This window comes from Protopterus annectens, chromosome 10.part0 (assembly GCF_019279795.1).
Source record: "Protopterus annectens isolate FY-2018-M chromosome 10.part0, PAN1.0, whole genome shotgun sequence".
Classification (NCBI taxonomy): domain Eukaryota; kingdom Metazoa; phylum Chordata; order Ceratodontiformes; family Protopteridae; genus Protopterus; species Protopterus annectens.
The window spans coordinates 1,506,150,370-1,506,172,006 of NC_056744.1; positions in this window are offsets into that span (position 1 = coordinate 1,506,150,370).

Here is a 21,637-nt window from a genome sequence, read left to right on the forward strand (position 1 = left end):
GGGTGGAATAACACTACTGAGGCTGAAGCCTGCACTGCCATTGCAGCTGCAACTACTGCTTGTACACAGTGGGGTAGAGACCGTGCCACTGGGTCCAGTTGTGATGAATAATAAGCAATGGGGCTTTGTTTGTCCCTATGCTGTTGAGTCAACACTGATGTCATATAACCTTGCTTACAATCTACAGTTTGGAAAAAAATGTTTGTGATAATTCGGTAATCCTAAAACTAATAATGATGCTATCAATTGTTTCAGTTTGCAGAAAGTTAATTCTGCTTCTGGTGTCCACTGTATTAAATCTTGTGCTGCCATAGGCTTCTTAAAAATAAGGTTGGTTAAAGGTGCAGATTCCAAAGCATAGTTTGGGATCCAACTTCGACAAAAATTAGTCGTACCCAGGAAGGACATAATTTCCTTCTTGGTTGTGGGTTTTGGTGCTTGTAAGATTGCTACTTTTCTGTCCTCATCTAATGTTCTGCCATCTTTGGATATTACATATCCAAGGTATTTCACTTGTTTTCTCCAAAGCTGAAATTTATTTTTGCTTACTTTGTGTCCTTCAACTGCTAGAAATTTTAATAATGCTATAGTATCTTCCTTACAATCTTGCAGGGTAGGGGTGGCCAGCAGGATATCATCAACATAAAGTAAAATTTGACTACCTCTTGGTGGGATACATCCCACTAAATTACTTGCCATCTCTTGTGAGAATATCGTTGGGCTTTCACTATAGCCCTGTGGTAGTTGTGTATATGTATACCGCTTCCCCTGAAATGTAAATGCAAACAAATACTGTCTGTCAGGGTGTATCGGTATCGAAAAGAATGCATTGCTGATATCTACCACAGAAAAATACTTCTGTTGAGGTTTTAAATCATTCAGCAAGGTATGTGGATCTGGCACCATAGGTGCTCTTGGTATTACTGTGTCATTTACAGCTTGTAAATCTTGGACCATACGCCATTCTCCGTTAGCTTTTTTAACTGGGAATAAGGGTGTGTTACATGACGAATCAGGAGATTCCACCAGTATTCCTTTCTTAAGTAAAGCTGCTATGATTGGTTTAATACCTGCCTCTGCATCTTTTCTCAAGGGGTACTGTCTCTTTTGTGGTCTAAATGCTGACTTTGGCATGATAGTAACTGGTCCTGCTGTGCGAATAAGTCCTACATCTGATTTTCCTGTTGACCAGAGAGTTTCTGGTATGTCTAACAAAGCTTTTTCTTCCTCTTCTCATAAGAGGGCTTCTCAGCTGTCTTCGCTGGACTGCAAGTGTACAGCTGGATGTGTTTGTGTTATCCAGTTCAGTTTCTGTCTTTGTATTCCCTGTTCTGACAGTTCTGATTCTGTCTGTTTTTCCTATTTTGTGATTTTTTTTCTCCTAGGTTTACCCATTTTAAATCTTTCTCTTTAGTTAAACTAACATGCGGTAATATATTCAATTTGTAAAGTGCAAAGAACTCCTGGGGTAATTCACAGCTAACTACACTGTTTCCTTTCATGTCCTAGTACAAATTACACAGTATTAATCTATTCGCATGATTTCTAAACAATTCTTGTTCATATTCTTTGTCAGGTCCTGGTGTATTACAATAATACAGAGTACAGTGCAATAGGTGTTGTATGTCAATGCAAAGGGAGGGGAACTTACTGATAGCTACATTCATTAACTCTTCAGTTACTGCTCCAGAGCCAGTCGTAATCAAGTCCTGGCTGTACCAGTAAAATGTCTCACCTTCCGTTTCCACTGCAAAAGTATTAGTTTGTTGCTGTGCTTTCATACCCTGCATGGCTAATAATTGAATAAGATCTCTGCCCAAAAGGTTCACTGGGCATTTTTCAGAAACAACAATTTTACTTTTCTGGGTTAATCCTGAAACAGGATCTGTTATTGTAATGTTATGGGAGAGAGGCTCCCGATACAGCTGTCCATTAGCTGCTTTTACTAGTATAAAGTCATGTGATTCCGAATTTTCTGGTAGTTTGGAGGGATGTACCAGGGTTCGGTGATGCCCCTGAATCGCACAAAAATTTGACTTCCCTCCCTTCTACCAGGAGTGTCACTTCTGGTTTTGTGTCAGCCAGATAGAGCTCTAAGCTCAGTAAGGCTAGGTCTAATATTTCGTTTTCTTCACTATCGGTAGCTTCCTGCACTTCCTCTATTATCACATTCTCTGTTCCTTCTATCACATTCTCATTTGTCTTTTCTCTATTATTATTATTCTCTAGTTATTCCTGACTTTCATATAGTCAGTCCTCACCCTCATCGTTTTTGTCTTCCACTGCTGCCTTCTTGTTTTTCTTGCAATCCCTTGCCAAGTGTCCCTTTTTCCCACATTTGAAGCACTCACCTCTTTTCTTTCTCCCTTCAAAGTCCTCTGATCACTGATCAGATTGTTTGCTTCCCTGGGCATTCTTTTTGCCCTTTTGTCCAGACTGTACTAAATAAACTTCTCCATCTTCTACAGCAAATACTTGGGCTTTCTTTTTCTTTTTGTTATTAAAATGCCTTTCGGCATGTCTAGCATATTCAAGCAATGATTGTAATCTGCTTGTACGATGGTCTACCATATGTTTAGTAATAAAACTACTTATGAGTGCAATACAGCCTTTCAAAAATGCATTCTTTAACTGCTGCTCATATGGGGAATCTTGTGTCTGGTCTTCAGGTACCTGCATTCCACAGTGGTTGTTAAAACATTCTAATAATCTGGCAAAATATCTATCAACAGTTTCACTTTCTTGTTGGATGCATTGATTAATGCAAGTCCAGTCTGCCCTAGGCTTCCATTTTTCAGAAATTCAGTCTGTCAGACCTTTCACTCTATCTAGTTCTGCGCTGCTATGTGGGAGGGGCCTAAGTGCAGCGTCACAGGGATTCCAGTTGCCACTGATCATGTGCCAATCTAGACCTACTATTTGTCTGACTACTTTTTCTACTTCCTCTCCATTTAAGTGATAACTTAACCTCATGCCCTGTAAGTCTTCTAAGAACTTTCTAAAATTAACTTTTGGATGGGGAATTCCCTCTGTGGCTTTCCGGATGACTTCCGGTGTCCATGGTCTGTATACTAAGAGAGTTGGGTCCTGCCCTTCTTGTCCTGTCTGAGGATTTGGCACTTCTATGAGTGGGCATATCTCTTCTTCACTCATAGCCCGTGAATTTCCATTCATTTGATATAATTCAATATCCCCTTTTAAATTACGTGTTCGAGACCTAGTCTCGATAGGATCTCTGACAAACGGTAGTGGTTTTATAGGAATAACTGGATATCGTGGAGGTTGGCCAGTTTGTTCTTTTGCTTCATATTCCGGTAAGGGAACTGGTAAGGGAACTGGAACCAGAGGGGGTGGAGGGGCCGATGCTATAACTAAGTTATTATCCTCTTTGTCTAGAAACATTGCTTTTGAATTTTTATTCTTTTGTTCTCTTCGGTTTACTTCCTCAAGCCACCTGTGTGCCTGAGGAACTACTAATTTGCGCTGTTTTTTAACCAGACCTTTAGAATCAGTTTTTAGCTGTCTAATAAGTTTGATAAGTGAGGATCTTTCTAGTTTCCCATCAAATTCATATTTATTAACCCATTTAGTATAATATCTAACATTGTCGGTGTGTTGTGATTGCATATATTTTGCGTCTTCGGTTAACGGTGGGCTTTGGGGGTCTTTTCGTTTTTGTGCACGTATTACCCATTTTGTTCTAATCTTTTAAATGTTACGTAACCCTTTTATTTTTAATGTGGTACCACCAAGTGTTTACAGTCCCTTCAGACTACCTGCCTACTTATTCTGTTTCCCTGATCTATGACAAGATAGCAATATTTCTGTCCCTGAATTTTAACAAAATTCTCACAGAACAAATACAATCAAGTCCCTGATCTAAAACAGAAAAAGTAGATTTCACCCTATCTGAGTCTCAGCGATTGGTCACTCACTGTTCAAATGAAACCCGCCTTCAGTCATAGATCAGAAAAGTAGGTGGCCTCTTTTCCACGACAATTCAGTCGGAGGTCTTTCAATGAAGAAGATCTGATGTGGTATCTTCCCTGCGCAGTTTCATGCCACCTGGCCCATCTGATCCCAGGCTAAATGAGGGTTTCCGGCTCCAAAGGACCAAAAAATGTCAAAAGAAAATACTTCAAAAGACCAAAAGCATAAGGTTCAGTTCAGGTATCTTTATTCTTGCGCAAGGAGACAAAAAATGCAGTTACAGAGTTTAACTGAAATCAGGAAGTGTCACAATTATTATACCTTTCTTTCAAGACATTGCCCACTACGACTGACGTAGCAGATCACCAGTTCATAATTCTGTTACTTTACAGATGTTTCTCACATTTCTAGCTGACTCTTCAAAGTTTAAAAAAGATTTTTCAGTAAACAGGATGGCCTTGATGACCACCGGTCAGTTATAACTTTTTTGCTATGTGATGTTACAAGTCTAGGTACTGTGGCTAATTCCAGCACAATGCAAGTACAGATTTCTAAAGCAGTTCATTGTTTATAGTAGCTAACTTTCTTGCTGCTTGTGCACTTTTTCATTAGCACGAACAGAGCTTATTGTCCATAATGAATGAATCTACAGAAACTATTATTCTTCTCTATTTAATTTCCTGACCTAGCAGAAAATCACCTGCTTTTCAGTACATTTCCAAAGCATAAACATGTATTTTGCTGTGCTAGCAAACTAGGTCAGAGTGCATCTTGCAGTGTCAGAAAGCACAATTTCAGAAAAGCATGTTTTCAGTTTCAAATAGAACTAATGCTGCATATAGAATAAAAACGTGTTAATCTTCCCTTATTTAAAATAAGCACTGTACACATATGTTAATACATATTTTTCTAACAAAATATTACCTCACTGAATACGAACATTTGGGGATTTGCAGATAGGTTCTGAAATTAATTTTTTGGACATTTCTCTTAAAGGTATTAATAATCAGTTCATTCATACTAGTATATACAGAAAATTTGATGAAGTTAGTTGGAAAATGTGTGGGAGTAGTTGTCATCCTATACATACGTTAAAAAGTATACCCTATGGAGAGTTTATGAGAATTAAAAGGCTTAACTCAGATGTTAATTTAGCTTTTGAGGAATCTTTAAGAATGGCTAAGTTATTTATTAATAGGGGTTATGATATTAATGCAGTTAAAAATAATATTATAAAGGTGTTCAAAAATAGTTTTGATATAAAAACAACTGATGGAAAATATAATGAACATAGATACAATGAATATTCAACTAGTGAAGAAAAAATATTTTTTGTGACAAAATATACAAACTTCTCTTATATTATGAATGAATTGATTAAGCAATATTGGTATGTTATTAAAAATGAAGTTGATTCTTTAAATAATATTAGATTAATTGTGTCATATAAAAAAGCTAAAAGCATTAGAGACTTTATAGTCCATAGCATATTTAAACAACCTACAATTCAGATAGTAACTAGTTTGAAAGAGCTGGGCACCTTCCCATGTGGAAGTTGTTCAGTGTGTAAATATATAGTAACTGAAGTAGAAAAAATTAATGGCAAAAGTTTTAGTGTTAGGGCTAAGTATACATGTAGAAGTAAGGGATTGATTTATGCTATTTTTTGCACATGTAAGAAATTTTATATTGGTGAAACGAAGAGAATGTTGGCAGACAGAATAAAAGAACATGTTAGAGATGTAAAAAATAAAAAACCAAATAGTCCCATTGCAGAACATTTTAACTTGTGTCATAGTGGAGATATGAGTTGTATGAAAGCAACAGTTTTGGAACATGTACCATTACACTTTAATAATGTTGATTTTCAGAAAAGTGTATTGAGACAAAAGGAGTCTGTTTTAATTATGAAATATGGTACTCTGGCTCCATATGGTTTAAATAAGGAATGTAATTGGCAAAGCCTTGTTTAAGGCTATACCTTTAAATTTTTGAATTTTTTATGTTTTAATTGAATAATGGTTTAATTGAATGTAATTAAATATTTTATAGATGTATATAAATGGTCTTTTTGTGACTATTATTTTTTTACTCTGAAAAGGCTGTTGGCCGAGGCGCTAAGAGATTGAAAATCAATTTTGTAAATACAGTGAAGTTTTTTGAATAAATACTTCCAGACTTTGAAAGTAGAGCTGGGACTCACTTTTTGTTCTGTTGTTGAGATTATCAGCTGGTTCCTGCTTTTGTTGTTTATCCATTAGTGAGGATATAATTGTCTATGATTCACTGTATGGTAAGCTTTAATGGATAGGTTGATTAGATCTTTTTTTACTCAGGCTAGGGGTCTGGATAAACTTCATGGATATAATTAGAATAGTTCTAAATTATTTCATCGTTTGATACCTTTTAGACTTTCTATGCTTTTTTTTCTGTCTTTCTTTTGATACATGTGACTAAGTATAATATAATAGACTTATCTGATAAATCTTTGCTAGAAAATGAATTCTTATATTTGAGGAGCAAGTTGAGGAGTCATAAGTGAAAGCTAAAATGTGCTGCTGAGATATTTAATGTTAAAATTTTAAGAATGCCTGTCAACATCAAATAGAATTTAACTTCAATAACCCTAAAAGAGGAAAATTACTCAAATACGTCAGTATAACAAAGCCTAAGTATTATTTATCTATCTGTCTATCTATTTGACATTCATTTACTGAGAAGGTCTGACTATGCCAGAAAGCACCCATCTTCCATGGACAGCCAGGGAGAAAAGCTCCATAATCACAATATTTCAAAAATCAAATACAGATATTTTCAATCACAGATTATCATGTTACATTACAAAATGTCAAGGAAAATATTTTAAATCGCGAAGTATCATGTCACACTACAAAACATAAAAATGAAAAAAATGTTGCAATGAGAAAAAACATAGAATATATGTTTCATAGTAGAGTGCAATGAAAAACAATAACATGAGTTGAAGAGGATATGTGAGGAAAAACTCAATAGTCATATTATTTGTTACATAGATTAGTATGTGATAAATGAGACCTGAGACAATTCTAATAAGATATTTAAAGAGATGGCAGAGGTACATGATTAGAGACTGTGAGGGGAAATTGAGTGATCTTATTATGACAGAGGTGTTCATATTATGGTTATAGAAGGAAAATGAAGAAGGATGGCGAGAAAGAGATTATAAGAAGAGTGCAGGGTAGGGTAATTCAGATAGATTAGGTGAGTAAAGAGGAAAGAGAAATCGGGAGAGGAAAAGATTATAGAGATGAGTTACATAAGGTAAGGTAGTGGGGAAAACAAAAGGAGTGGAGGAGGAATCTGGAGAAGGTTATGAAGTGTGATTTAGGTTGAAGGGGGTGAGGGTTTTTTTTTTTTTTTTTGGGAGGATTGTAAATTAGCTAGAATTGGTGATCCATAGAGTAGGGAGAGCAGAAGGTGAGTTTTGCCTAGAGTAGTTCTTGTGGGTGTGCTCAGAAAATGTTTGTTACTGTATAGCATGCCTAGTTCTTGATGGGTTTTCATGATATTGCTTTGGATGTGGAGATCAAATTTAAGGAAAAACTTTGTGGATATAGTTAGAATAGTTCTAAGTTAGTAATTAGTAAATAAGTAATCCATTTACAGGATACTCATATTAATAGGATGGACAAAGAGAAATGTAAATTCTTTCAATTTAAAATTCAGTGCTATACAAAGAGGGGCAACTAATGCCAAAGGTATTTTTTAAACAGGAAAACCAGGTTTGCTCATTTGCAGTGATAATTACAGAGTATAATAACAAGTTACAAATGCTTAATAATGTACATTTGTTTCCAGGCATTGTTATCAGATCAGCTAAGGAGCATTTGGAAACAGTTCTTAGCAATATGACAGGTATTATTATTATTATTATAGGAGAGAACTGTAATTGTATATTTGGGAAGTCAGAATGAAGCACAGTTAAAGATCCAAGATTGTCTCCTTTAACTAAGGCACCTAAATGCTGGATGGTCCCATGTTTTAAAAGACTCTAATTCAATGGATTTTATTCATTATTCACGTGTGCATGGTGGTTATCAAAGGACAGATAAAGCACTCCTTTCTCAGCAGATTATTTCCAGAAGGTCCAATTTCAAAATAATCTCATGCCCACTCATATTATAATGCTATCTTGTTTAAATTAATAACCAAGTTTAAGAGCTTTGCTTTCACTTTTAGAATTCCAGCATATCTTGTTAATAGAGAAGAATTTAAGAAATGGTTCACTAAAGAAATTAATAATAAAGATGACATAAGTAATTCATTTACAGGATACCCATATTAATAGGATGGACAAATCAATGGTCACTGCAGTGGTGCAGTGGTTAGCATTCTTTCCTCACAGCAGGAGGTTCTCCAGTTTGATTCTCAGCTGGGATGCCCTCTGTGTGGACTCTGCATGTCCTCCCTGTGTTCACATGGGTTTTCCTCCCACATTCCAAAGACATGCATCTGGAGTGTTTCTCCCTGGGCCTCTGCTGAAAATGGGCTCTGTCCCAGTCAGACTTTCCCTGTAAACAAATGTTAAATAAATAAGTAAACAAAGTATGTTCTGTGATGTTTATAAATCCTATATTTATGGAAGGGTGTCACACTGGTACAAAATAAAGTTAAGCATGGGGAAAAGAATTTTTGTATGTAGAAAGTAAGTTAAAAAAAAACACAAAAAAAATTCCAGAAAGGTAATAAATCCCTTCTAGAGCAAATTAATTCTCTAAATTAAAAATATCAAGATATATTAGGTCATAAAACTGCTCTAGTTTTTAAAATATTAAGAATAAACATTTATATATTAACTCCTAAAGGTATTCATAATGTAGCAACAAGGGCTAAAATGTAATCAAGATCTAATTATATAAAATAAAGAAATCAAGGGATACACAGGCAAAAGACCAAAAACAGAAACAGGACAGATGTTATCAGAATGTAGGAAGTATTATAGAAACTGAATGAAAATAATGGATACATTGGTACAGAAAGCTCTTTTTGTAAATGTTATAAGTAAACTAATATGTAAAAATATAAACATTGGACAGGACAAATCTTCTCAAAAATGTTAAATTGAAGGAAATCCTAAATAAAATACAAGAACTTAAAAATAACAAATCTCCTGGCTTAGATGAGATAATTCTACAGCTATATAACATTTTGCACAATAATTGTTATATCTTTTCCATAATGTCTTAAGAGACACTCAAAACAAAATGAATGGTACCCCCTCCTGGAAATATTGACTAATTATGCCAATCACAAAAAAATAAAGATATAATAAAATATTCATCATATAGACAGATGTCTTTACTAAATATTGATTATAAACTGATGTCAATTCTAAAACAATAGAATTAAAGTCTTTATTACCAGATTTGTACACAATGATCAGACTGACTTTATTAATAAGAGACAGACTCAAGACAATAACAAAAAGAATATTAACATTAATGGACATAATATCCACTAATAAATCGCAGTCTGCCTTTATAAGCCTTGATGTAGAAAACACATTTGACACAGTTAAACAGGATTACTTATTTAAAGTATTAAAGCTTTATGACTTTCCTAAGGATGTTATTTCTTTGCAGGAAAGTATATATTGTGATAACAAAGAATATGTTAAATTAGGACCTTTTCTGTTTGAATTCTTAGAAAATAAGAAGGGTACTAACAAGGATGCCCCCCTCCTACTCTAATTGCATTGGCTATATATATTCTTGAATTAGTAATAAAAAACAAAAAACATATATTAAGTGGGTAGCTGTGGCAAAATATTCTGAGTCAAAAATTGAGTTGTTTGCAGGTTGCACACTATTAACTATAACAAATGTCATGGGTAAAAGTGTATAAAATTATCCATGATTTTGAGAAATGTTCAGCTTTACATTTTAACAATAATAAAACAAAAAAAATATTTTGTAAACGAAAAAGAGGAAGAAGAAGAAGAAATAAAACAGTCGCAAGATGTACAGCTCCACAAACATATAATTTATTAGTATGTAAAAAAGGTAAGTGCTTTCACTACCTTCCTGGTGGCTTCCTCAGACCATACAAACATATACCAAGACTTTCTATTAATTTAAATATAAAACAAGCTCACTATTGGCAAACCATAGTCATGTGTTACTATATGCATCATCAACTTCTCATTCCCCCTCCTCATTAATAATGCATTTGTTCCCCAATGCTTTATTCCTCATTCACAAAAAACTTCAGACATTTCATACATTTTATATATATATATATATATATATATATATATATATATATATATATATATAAACATATATATACAGAGAAATATATATATAAAAATGTATATTCTTATTCTGATCCATATTAAAACCCCTCCATGTCCACAGATTGAAAACACTCTTTTTCAAATGTAGCGCTTACAAGAAAATCCTTTTTCAAATGTAGCAGATACAGGAAAATTAAATTAAATTAAAAATCATTCAAAGAAACATTCAAGAACAATAAAATAAACACATCCATGTTAAGATAAGCACCCTTAAAAGCATATACATAGAAGTTCCTCAGCGCAATACATACTACTTCTGTTTGTAAAGTACTCTAGAAAATATAACTGAATGTGTATTAAAACCATTTAGTGTGTTCCAAAGCGATAGCCTCATTCCTTGCTATCATTTATACCCACGTCTCATAACTTTTAAATAGCTAAATGCTCTCTAATTTGATGGTATATACAATCCTTACTTCAGACACCTACAACTGTGTTACCAAATGTTCATAGTCGCATCGTACTCAATGCTCATGCACGTATAATACATGCTGCTCTGAACTACGAAAACATTCTTAGAAGCAGTATGTTGTCCAGATATTTATATTACCTACCTACAGTTTATTATTTTCATATACTTACAATGCACGCTACTCCAATCCATAAAACTTTCTTAGAATTAGAATGTAGCTCAAACATTTTTACAACCTACCTATAATTTGTTGTTCCCTTCACTTTAATCTGTTCAACTTTGTATACTCCATGGCAACAATCATAATCTTTGCTAACCCATATAGCAAATATCGAAAGTGTTTAAGACTGTTTCATATGTATATATATATATATATATATATATATATATATATATATATATATATATATATATATATATATATATATATATATATATTTAGGCATTCCAGCTTGCATAATTCGTATTTGTACTGCTACAAACTTTGTATACAGCTGCGCATAATCTCGGTGTAGTTGTGCGCATGCTTCGTATCTACTTTTACGTCATCCGCCCAATTATTCTAAGTGCTTTAAAGACACAGTGTATATTTATATACATTTTTCTTCCATCCATATATACCACTATGTTAGAACTATTCTACCTAATTACTCACTAAGTTCTCACTCTAGATTCTAGAACAGGCTTGACTATAACCTTTATATTAAGGCCATATCCTTTATCTGCTTTCAGTCTGAAGATCCATTTAAGTTCCTTGCTCTCCACTTTATTCCTGATATCTCCCATTCTATCCCCTGGTTCCAGTTTATCAATGGCCACAAAACTAAATCTATGTACTTTGTTATTAGTCAAACCATACCTAGACAAAGCACTGACGCAGTCTTTTGCCTTAATACTGTTAATATGTTCTTTTACTCTATCTTTTAGCATCCTTGTTGTCATCCCCACGTAGAAATACTGGCAGCATTCACATTGTACTATATAAACTGTATTTCTAGATGTACAGTCAGCATTGATCTTGAAGGTGTATTCTTTACCCGTGGTGGGATGTATAAAACTGTTACTACCTTTCATATAACTACACCAGTTACATTTTTTGCATGGATATGTACTCCATATATTTTTCAATCTTTTCATTCCTTGGATAACATAATATTCTTTTCAAGTTTTTACATTTTCTATATTGGAAAATGGGCCTCTCCCTCACTACATCCCTTATCATCTGTTAGCAGGATCGGCCAGTGCTTACCTATTACTGATCGTATCTTTTCTATGTCATTAGTGTATGTTGTCAACATATTGATACCTATTTTTGTCCTGTCAGGCTCCCCAGACCTAACTTCCTCATCCACTACCTCTGAGTAGTAAGGTCTAGTCCTGCTATTCCTAAGGCTTATAACTTTATTCAAAAAGTTATTTTGAACATGAAGCAAAATTCTTCAGCAGTTGTGGACTCTGTTTATGGTCATGAATCTATTGAAATAAAGTAATGCAAGAGTGTAATTATAATTAAATCTTGTGAAGATATGAGAGCTCCAAATGTTAATAAAATCCAGGAAGATATGTCTCAAATAACTGAAACATGGAATAAACAAATTTAGACATTTGAAGGAAGGCTTCAGATTACAAAGATGATATGATGCTCTGAAAAAACAAGACCGGCATATAGTCATTATATAAAATCATGGAATAATGGTGACATTAAATTGCCAGACATTGAAGCATATGCAAAAGCAATAGTTTATTGGCTAGATAATAGTTTTAAAGTTAACTGTTTACAAAGTAATCTATTTAATCTTAAGAAAATAAATATCGTCTAGTCCTCTACTGACGTTTAAATAAAATGCAGTTAGTAATCTTATTTTTTATAGTATAATATATATTCTACAACAGCTTATGTTATGTCAAGAATTAAAAAAAAAAAACTTTAAAAATGTTACCTTAGGTGATGTGGAAACAAAAAAAAATGTCTTTCACTTTTATTTCTCCTTTGTACCACTAAAGGATGTCTAGAGGGTACGTATGCTTTAAAATGAATAACTGGAAGAACAATAGATTTATAGGATGGTGAAATTGCTTTCAAGTTCCAGAAATTAAATATTTTCTAAATCTTGAATTGAAATTCTTCATGGAGTCATATCATTGAATTATGATACAAAATATTAGGGAAATGCAAATGACATGTTTAAAATGACAATTTAAGATAAAAGAATGAATCCCCCTAGACCATTAAAATATTTATGTTAAACTTTTCTTGCAAACAAATCCTTCTCTATCTTAACTCATAAGGAAGAATTAAACAGAGTTTATGGAATGTCATTTTTTAAGTGGAAATAAATATGTTTTCTGATAAGAATAAAAAAACATTGTTTTCTATCAGTAAAAAAGCTTCAATTCAGTTTTGGAAGGTCTATATTTGGAAATGTGTACATTGTGATTTTTTTTTTTTATTCCTGATAAGATAGCTAGAATAAAGAAAGAAAACAAAGCATTTATTGGAGATGTAACATAGAATTAAAACATATACTATTTGACTGTGTTAAGGTGAAACAATTCTGGGAGGAAATTCAGTGTTTTTTGCAAACCCTGTGGTCAGGCAAATTTTGTCTTACATGGTATTCAGTTCTGTTCAATGGTCCTATACTCTCAATTATTAAGAGGGATCAGTACTATGTACTGTGAACTATTTTAACCATTGCATGGAAAACCATTACCTGAAACTGGAAGAAAAGTATGTCTCCACTATTCAAAGACTTTCTACAACTTTTGGAACAAAAAGATTTATTCTAAAGCTGGTATTCATTCATAATTCCCTAGCGGTTATCTGCAAGTAGTACTTCTAGATGGATATGTAAATAAGTTTAGCGTAGGTCATTTGTAATGAGTGAGCATAAGTGAAGCCCTTTTTAAAAACATGCTCATTTATGTCAAAAACATAAACTATATAAAATTCATCATTAGGAAATTGAGAATTAGTATGTAGAAGCCTAAGACTTTGTATTACTTTGTTTGTTTTCGAGCATTGCAGGTGAGCATGGCTAAGTGCAGTCATGCTTTTGAAATATATAAGGCAAGGATTGGACTGCACAGCATCTATAATTAAAGTTTTAAAAATAAAGAGGTTTATAATGCTTTATATAATGGTATCCTTATGTGGACACCCTAATGGTTTTGTTAAAGAATAGAAAAGGGGAGTTAGGAAAGAGTGAAAAAAGGAATACAAAGAGGGGATCACAGAAGGAAAACATCAAGATGGTTTTTACTGCAGTAGGTAGGAGATGAGTGGCACCATGTTTTTGTTGGCAGATAGACCCCTCTCAATTTTTAAGTATTTTTTTGCGATGGAGTTGTGTGTGTGGGCAGTAGGTAAGAAGGTGATGGACAAAGGTTAAGGGAAGAAGGATGCAAGTATCCCCAGTCCACAGAGCCTCAAACACTTCCACTACCTGACGGTGGTGCAGAGGAAGATCCCAATGTTGAGGGGGATGGGGCCTGTGGTGGTGAAGAGAGACTTTGACAGGCTGAATCCATCCTTCTGTCCACTACCTGCACCAGTATGTCCTTTATCAAGTTCCAAAGCCCTGTTTCTGTGATGCTTTCCAGGATACCATGTGCCAAGGAGCCTGCAGGACCAGTGCCACCTTCCCAACCCTGAAAGGACTTTCCAAACTGGCAAAGGTTGAATATTCCCAAACTGGGAAGGTACATGCCTGTGCTTCTCCAAAGGGATTTGACTCTATAAACTAAGGAAAATATATGGGAGAGAAACAAACAATAAAGGAGAAAAAAATGTAATAAAAATAATAAAAACAGAGAAAAAATTATGGGGAGAGACAAAAGAGAAAATACACAATAAACCCACATCATGTTACATTCCACTTAATTTCTCAAAACAATTTTATATTGTAATTAAATCTTTATTGAAATGAAACTTGTGTATGGCAAAGTTTTTATGCATACAATGGGAGTACTCATTTTGGAGGTGATTGTGTACGTGGGAAAAAGGATATGAGCAGTGCGTATGCATACTTCTGATGAGTACTTGGAAGGGCAATGTGCTCCTCTCACATTCGGTGCATGTTTCTGTGTCTGATATTCAATACAGTACTAAACAACATTTATAAGTATTTATAAGTATTACAGTTAATCACTTAATGACAAAATAATGCAGTGCATATTGACATATCCTTTACATTTGCTTGCAGTAATGCAATGATTTCACTGCAGTTCTTTCAAATACAGTACTCTTAAAAACATTTCCTTATAATCATTAAAGAAAATAGTTTAATATAGATTACTCTTCTGCACCTGTTTTGCATGCGGCTAGCATGCTTCATTTTGTGTATTGTGAGGAAGTGGATAATGTTGCCTCCTTTCGTTGTGGCTAAAACTGGAGTAAAGCCACACCCCCTCTCATCACCACAAACTCCACCCACCCTACCCCCTCTCCCACCCACAACCCACCCATTTTGTGATGTCGTGATGACATCACCTGGTGGGGAACACCCTCTTTTTCCATTCCTGCTGCCGGTTTTCTTTCCTTTTTTGAAACAGAATACCAGAGTTTGTATGGTGTTTTTTGGACTACTGGAGAATCAGTCTGATTTCTGAATAGTCCAGAAAAAAACAGAGAGGTGCCAACCCTAAAAGTGGCTATAGCAGACCTGGTGTGGCTGAAGTGCTCAATTAGGTCCGCTCAGTCTACATATCAAGGCAGTATCGGCATGGTGAAGCAAAGGCTTACAGTTGCATTTGGATGGCAGCTGGAGGAGAGAAGATCAGTGTTGCTGTCGAATGTGATTGAGAGATGGGAGAGAGCAGTGTACTAGTACATGAACTGAGGCGTGGCTGTCTGTGGTGGTCTGGATCCAATCTTGAGAGAAGGAAGGGAAATTATATCATCAGCAGCAGCTTTTGTTTTTTTTTTGTGGTGTGGAACTGCTCCATAAACTCTGAAGTTTGTAGTAGTGGTCTGTGTGATCAAGGATTTTATTTTCATTGTTTTATTTTAAAGGTAAGTAAGCTTTTATTTGTGAGTATCCAGCTGGGTACTTTTATCTAGCCAAATTGCATTTGGGTCACTCCTGAACTTAAAGCTTTTACAGAAATAAGGAGAAAACCCATGTAAAGTGAATTACATAGGTTCACGGTATCATGGCTAAACTATGCAAGGATAAAGTGATCAGCTCACTGTTACATAAACATTTTCTGTTAGCAAAAAATGTACATGTTACTTCATCATCTCTTTAACTTCTAGTTTACAACCATGTTAATGATCTACTACATTTACTCATATTGACATTCTGAAGTTAAAAGACATTCATCTTCCTTAATGTACAGAAATGCAGCCACTGTTTTCTTTATTAGTTTTACAGATTGTGTTAAATACTGCTTAAGTCATTTACATGCCAACCATGGCATAGCCTCTTCTAAACAGTAACAGTGAAATGTTCAGTGCTTCTTTCTAAATTATAATTCCACATTTTCTAGGCAAGATTCCCTGGGAGAAAATGTATTTATTCATTTGCTTTTTGCTGACCTGATGAGTTGCTCTTAGATTGTGACCTGTTTTATGGGAGAAGTCAAGTGATATTTATGCACAGTGTGACAAATTTAGCCAGGAAATCACTAACCTTCCCTCACGCCTTCTGATAACGTGCTTTAGGATTATTTAAATCCATCCACGTTACTGTCAATTTAGGAAGAAAGAACAGTGCTATAATGTGTTTTCTGAAGGATGGAAATTGTATTCCTTTTGCTTCATTTGGTCTTAAAGGTGAGATAATTAGATGAACATGCTGGAAATGTGTGTTAAAAAACAAAACAAAAGTGTTATGGCCCTACGTTGCACTTGGAGAATGCAGTTTCTTAATATTTTCATATTTTTGCATAATTTTCAGTTTATCAATTTTTTCTTCATGACATATATGGATAGAATGACTTACTGAATAAAAATTCACCAGACAGTCCTGAAAATTGGACAGTTCAGTAAATACAAAATTACTAGATTGACCTTAAGTGATCACAGCTATGTAAAAGTACTGATTCATTAAAATTCACTGGATGCTCTATAACCCTCAAAACCCTACTAATATAGTCAACAGGGAGGTTACTCTGACTCAGAGGAATAAAAAAAATCAAGTTTCTGCTGTTTTACAGAGACAGCAGTAGTCCTGCATTCCATCTGTGTTTAAGCATTTCAGGACCCCCAAGCTTTTAGTAAATCCCATACAAACAAAACAATCTCTCCTTACAGCTGCACTGAAAAGCCTCATTCTCCTTCCACCCCAAATATATCAGAGAAGGTTGTGAAGATTAGTCATCAGGATTAGTTGGGCTTCAAGAAAGTAGAAACTAACGAGGTGTACAGCAGCAGCTGCTGGTCAGTGATGAGGGGGAAACCAAAAATATTTTAAAAATGCCTGTTTTTTAGAAGTTTTTGTAGGGTTATATTATTATTTTATATATTTTTACTTTGCTTACTTATGTGCTTTGGTTAGTTAGTTTGCATATATTTTTCAGTTTGTGTCTATTTTGCCAGTATTGCTGTTTTTTCTTGGATGTTTATAGTGTTCCTTTTCCTTTCTTTCATTCTTGTTTATTTCTTTTTTTAAGCTGTTGCATTTCTTGTGTTTATGTCTCATTGGTGTGTATGCAATGATTTACGGTGCCTGTATGTACATTTTTGTGCTTGATGACATGGATAGATTAATAATAAATGCTAGATTTATATATATATATATATATATATATATATATATATATATATATATATATCACAAAATTAAAAAAAAACTATATATATATATATATATATATATATATATATATAAGCACTTTACAAGCTTGACATTTTAAAATGTCGAAATTTATATGTCTGAGACCACATGATCGACATTTTAAAATATCAAACGTTTTAAACAAAGATCTCCATACAACGCGGAATGTTAAATTTTCCCATTTCCTTGTTGTAGTGCGATCTCGGAGTTAGTATATTTAAGAAGCAGGGGATGCACCATAAAAACATCCTAGAAAAAATTTTTTTTGCTTTGTTTTTGTTTTTGCTTTACAGGTTTGATGTTTTAGAATGTCGATTATATGGTCTTGGCCATATGAATTTCGACATTTTGTAATGTTGAGCTTGTAAAGTGAATATATATATATATATATATATATATATATATATATATATATATATATATAGGTCTACCTGAAAACACCGACAATGAAAAAAATGACACCACAAAAACGAAAGTTCAAAAACACGAAACGTCACATGCCCGACAAGCCACAATCCTGACAGTCAACAAACAAAACAAAACCCCTGTCCAAAAAGCACACACACAACACAAGTACACCAAAAACCTTACAAATCTGCACTAAACCTTACATACACAACTATCTATGCACTAACCTTAACCCTAACCCTAAGGTCCGTCACTATCGCACACTCACCTAACCCGCTCCCTAACCCTATCTCACTTAACCCGCCCCTAACCCTAATGTCTGTCACTGTCGCACACTAACCTGACCTGCGCCCTAACCCTAAGTCACTTAATCCGCCCCTAACCCTACCGTCCGTCACTATTGCACACTTACCTTAACATGTCGGTGTTCTCACTGTCAGGATTTTCAACTGTCGATCATCTCCATTGTCGATCTTCTGGTGTCATTGTTGTCGTCGTGGGCATTTAGGAGTTTCGGCGTTTTCCAGTAGACCTATATATATATATATATATATATATATATATATATATATATATATACATATGTATTTTATTTTATTTCAAATTTGTTTACTCAGAAACTCCGACTTGGAATGAGACAATTTTCAAATGAGCCCCGGTGAGAAAAGCTCCAGACACATGTCTTTGTGACGTGGGAGGAATCCAGAGTGCCCTTAGAAATAAGCTTGGTAACTAATGCGTCATTTACCCCAACCTGAAAGTAGTTTTACTTGTGTAGTGCCAGAAAGTTATGTGTCTATGCAAAATCAGCTGTTGTGGGAATGCTGTCTGTTTTAGCTGAACTGATCTTGCATGTTTTTGCTTAGCTTTTCAGGTATTTTGTTCACAACTTTGTATGCTACATGCTACGAGTGTTTCATAGTGGTTATCTGTCTAGAGTTTGCAAGCAATTCTCTTTTAGCCAAGGTTTATAGTATAATGCTGAGTTTCCTTCTGTCTCTGTCATCACCATAAACGTACATAATATTGCTTAATTATTTAATAATAGAAGTCATTTAAGGACTAGTTTTTTTTTTTTTTTTTTTTTTTTTTGGTTAGCAAGTAGCTAGGAGTTTGTGTTATACTGAAATATGTGTTTTTTATGGTTTAAAGGTGACAACAGATGCCTGTCTGATTAAATGAAGTGTACATTCTCAAGAAATTTGCTTAAGCATTTATTTGTATTAACAGTGTTGTGGGTATGAAATTCTGAGTCAGAATGCATGTTCACTTACATTTACACACCATCATCTTCTTTCGGCTGTTCCTGTTAGGGGTCGCCACAGCAGATCACCTGTTTCCATTTCTTCCTGTCCTCTGCATTTTGCTCTGTCACACCAACCACCTGCATGTCCTCTCTCACCACATCCATAAACCATATCTTAGGCCTTCCTCTTTTCCTGTTACCTGGTAGCTTCATCCTTAACATCTTTTTCCCAATATACTCAGCATCCCTCCTCAGCACATGTCCAAACCAACGTAATCGTGCCTCTCTGGCTTTGTCTCCAAACCTTCCAACCTGGGCTGACCCTCTAATATACTTATTCCTAATCCTGTCCACCCTCATCACACCCAGTGCAAATCTTAACATCTTTAATTCTGCCACATCCAGCTCAAACTCCTGCCTTTTTGTCAATGCCACTTTCTCCAACCCATATAATATAGCTGGTCTCACTACCCTCTTGTAGACGTTCCCTTTCACTCTTACAGGTACTCGTCTGTCACAAATCACTCCTGACACTCTTCTCCACCCACTCCATCCTGCCTGTACTCTCTTCTTCACCTCTATTCCACACTCACCGTTACTCTGAACTGTTGACCCCAAGTATTTAAACTCATCCACCTTCACCACCTCTACTCCTTGCATCCTCACCATTCCTCTATCCTCCTTCTCATTCACACACATATATTCTGTCTTAGTCCTGCTGACATTCATTCCTCTTCTCTCTAGAGCATATTTCCATCTCTCCAGGGTCTCTTCCACCTGTTCCCTACTCTCACTACAGATCACAATGTCATCTGCAAACATCATAGTCCACAGGGACTCCTGTCTCATCTCGTCTGTCAACCTGTCCATCACCATTGTAAATAAGAAAAGGCTCAGAGCTGATCCTTGATGTAACCCCACCTCCACCTTAAACGCATCCGTCACTCCCACCACAGACCTCTCCGCTGTCACACTACCCTCGTACATATCCTGTACAACTCTTACATACTTTTCTGACACTCCTGACTTCCTCATACAATACCACAACTCCTCTCTAGGCACCCTGTCATATGCTTTCTCTAAGTCTACAAAAACACAATGCAACTCCTTCCGACATTCTCTGTACTTCTCCATCAACACTCTCAGAGCAAAGATCACATCTGTAGTGCTCTTTCCTGGCATGAAAACATACTGCTGATCACTAATCATCACGTCCCTTCTTAACCTTGCTTCCACTACTCTTTCCCATAACTTCATGCTGTGACTGATCATTTGAATCCCTCTGTAGTTACTACAGATCTGCACATCACCCTTATTTTTAAAAATCGGTACCAAAACATTTTTTCTCCATTCCTCAGGCATTCTCTCACTTTCCAAGATTTCATTAAGCAATTTGGTTAAAAAGTCCACTGCCATTTCAGCTAAATACCTCCATGCTTCCACAGGTATGTCATCTGGGCCAACAGCCTTTCCATTCTTCATTCTCTTCATAGCTATCCTTACTTCCTCCATGCTAATTCATTGTACTTCGTGATTCACTATCCCTACATCATCCAACCTTCTCTCCCTCTCATTCTATTCATTCATCAACCCCTCAAAGTACTCTTTTCATCTCCTCAACACACTCTCCTCGCTTGTGAGTATGTTTCCCTCATTATCTTTTATCACCTTTGTCTGCTGCACATCTTTCCTAGCTCGGTCCCTCTGTCTAGCCAATCAGTACAGGTCCTTTAATCCCTCCTTAGTGTCCAACCTTTCATAGAACTCTTCATATGCCTTATCCTTAGCCTTCGCCACCTCTCTCTTTGCCATGCACCTCATCTCCTAGTACTCCTGTCTACTTTCTTCATCTCTCTGACAATCCCACTTCTTCTTTGCCAACCTCTTTCTCTGTATACTCTCCTGTACTTCCTCATTCCACCACCATGTCTCCTTGTCGTCCTTCCTCTGTCCAGATGTGATACCAAGCACCTTTCTAGCTGTCTCCCTTACTAGCTCTGCTGTAGTTACCCAGTTATTTGGTAACTCTTCACTGCCACCCAGTGCCTGCCTTAACTCATCCCTGAACTCCACCTCACAATTACCCTTTTTCAATTTCCACCACTTGATCCTTGGTGCTACCCTCACACTCCTCCTTTTCTTCTTGATAACCAACATCATCCTACAAACCACTATCCTATGCTGCCTAACTACACATAGTAACTGTAATTGCATTGGTTTAATAACACGTCAGCAGCATAAACTGTATCTTAACTGCTTAAGAAGTCATGCATGCTTGCTTTACATTTCCTTTTATAAATTATGTCATACTGATTGATTGGATGGGGTTAAAATTGTTTTATAGTTTTGAACCAGACTGTCTGTAGAGTCTACAGATGGAAGCTTTGTGCCAGAATTAGAATCCATTAAACTATAGTGCAATGCACTTACAGTTCCAGAGTTTAGCAGGTAGGAACAGTAAAATAAATGTCTGTTTTGTTCCTTAGAAGCAGTGCTAAGTCGTATAAATTCCAAAGTATGTAAATGAC